Source organism: Palaemon carinicauda, chromosome 14 (genome assembly GCF_036898095.1).
Source record: "Palaemon carinicauda isolate YSFRI2023 chromosome 14, ASM3689809v2, whole genome shotgun sequence".
NCBI classification, from domain to species: Eukaryota; Metazoa; Arthropoda; class Malacostraca; order Decapoda; family Palaemonidae; genus Palaemon; species Palaemon carinicauda.
Window position 1 is genome coordinate 121116052 of NC_090738.1, and position 2500 is coordinate 121118551.

Below are 2500 nucleotides of genomic sequence, written 5' to 3' on the forward strand. Positions count from 1 at the left end.
CTAAAACCAGAAAGTATCAATGTAATGTTCCATAAGAGATTTACACAATTCATCATGGTTAACACTATCAAATGCCTTTGATAGGTCGCATAAAATTAATATGGAAACTTTTATTCCATCAATATTTTTATAAATTTCATCTGTTAATTTCATCATAGCTGTTTCTGTTGATAAACCTTTACGGAATCCATACTGAGTGTTAGAAATCAAATTATTTTTTTTTCTAGATGTTCCATTAATAGATTACAATCTTTTCTATTACTTTCGATATTACTGGAAGGATAGAGACAGGTCTATAATTACCAGGGTCGTCCTTGTCTCCTTTCTTGTGAAGACGGTCTACGAGGGGTTGTTTCCAAATATATGGATATTTCCCAGTTACAATCGATGTATTTATGATAACCGTGATATAATATGCAATAACTGTAAGGGAATATTTTAGAAAAATAGTAGGAATACCTTCCGTCCCGTAAGCATTACTATTATTCAAACTCTTAACTGTTAATATCATTGTTTCTACTGTAACTGGTTTAGGTCTAAACAATTTTATATTATTATCAAAATTAGTTTGTGCGGTTCTAATATCTTCATTTTCGTACTTTTGTAGAATTTTCTGCGTTTTATCATGTTTTTTTTTTTTTTCATTGGGTTGTATTCAATCGTTTTATTTGTTTTAGTAGGCACAATATTATTCATAATTTTCCACGTTTCTTTACAAGATTTACTTTTCTTGATCTTGTCATTGTTATAATTAACTTTGGCAGTACGCATCTTAGAATTGATAATTTTTTTTCATTTCCTTATACGCATTGTTCAGATTTTCATCATGTCTATTTTGTTTAAGCCTTTCTTGCATTATGTCCTTTTCAATCATACTGTTTTTGAGATCATCGTCAATCCAAGGCGCACTGGATCTCCTTATTTCCCTAGTGGTTATTGGGGCACATTTATCTAAGGCATTATTATATACTTTATTGAAAATTCCTGTTTGAAAATCTGTGTCATCAGTGTGCGTGATTGTATCTAAAACTAATTTTTGGTCTAACAATGTATTGCACAACAAATCTTTTAGTATTTGGAAACTTCAGCTTGAATGTGTTGAACGTTTCTATTATAAAACCAGTGTGGATAATCTAGGGACTTGATTCGAAGCCTGGATGTACTTGAAAAATTCCCAAAATTGCAAGACTGCTAAAAATCTAGAGGCGCAGCTTCGACACACTTAGATAATCCTGATGCATTGGCAATAACAACTAGTCTTTGAATTTGTGAATATTGCCTTGTATATAACTGCTCAAAATACTTTGGGCAATATTTGACTTGTGTGTTTGATACTTGCAGAATATATACGCATTTCTTAATATATATTTTGCTCAATAATTCATCCAGAAAACACATTATTATCAGGCTTGAATTTCTTAATGGTCGTTCCTTCTAACGTTCTATTAAAATCTTCCCTACGATGATGTAAAGTTGGAATCCCCCTCCTCCCTTTTTATAACAGAATATCCTAAACTTACAAACATAAGAGGTTACTAGACGTTGCTTTTAAGTAGAATTTTGTTAAGTTTTGCCCTAGGGTACGCCTAACCTGACTCCTATGTATACGATTTTTAGCTACAAAAGTCAACAAATAGCCCCATTTCATAGTAAGTCAATGATAGTTTGTTGTTATTATTATTATTATTATTATTATTATTATTATTATTATTATTATTATTATTACTTGCTAAGCTACAACCCTAGTTGGAAAAGCAGGATGCTATAAGCCAAGGGTTTCTAACAGGGAACATAGCCCAGTGAGGAAAGGAAACAAGGAAAAATAAAATATCTTAAGAACAGTAACAATCTTAAAATAAATATTTCCTAAATAAACGATGAAAACTTTAACAAAACAAGAAAAGAAATAAGATAGAATAGTGTGCCCAAGTGTACCCTCCAGCCAGAGAACTCTAACCCAAGACAAAGGTCATTTTGCCTACTGTAACAAATCATATAAATTGTATTATTACAGTATTTTTTTTTTATCTTATTACACTATACAGACTTTTGCTACAATATCTGATATTTACAATTTCAGTTGGATTTGTATTTGTATCTTTGTTTTCAAGTCGAACGTTTGAAAGTCGAACGTTTGAAAGTCGAATGCTTGTAACAAGAGGAGCTTCTGTCTTTGATAATCTCTTGTTTTCAATAAGATTGTTTTCACCCTCCTTTGGAATATCGCCGCGGATTATCTTAGATGTTTTTCACATACGTCATTGATAGTTTTCTTATTAAGCCAGACAAGCTCTCTCCCATGATTGACGTATCTTTTATCATTTATAGGCGGATAGTGCATTGGCCCTTAGCTGCACCTACTTTTTAGACTTTGACTTTATTGTTATTATTATTATTATTATTTTTATTATTATTATTATTATTATTATTATTATTATTATTATTATTATTATTATTATTATCACAAGCTAAGCTAGAACCATAGTTGAAAGAGCAGGAT

General features: G+C 30.7%; 1 protein-coding gene across 1 annotated transcript in view; it reads left to right on the forward strand.

Annotated features, from left to right (window-relative positions):
* The window catches only part of Epac (Exchange protein directly activated by cAMP), a 1092821-nt gene that overhangs the window by 385369 nt on the left and 704952 nt on the right, over positions 1–2500 (forward strand). The window lies entirely within an intron of this gene.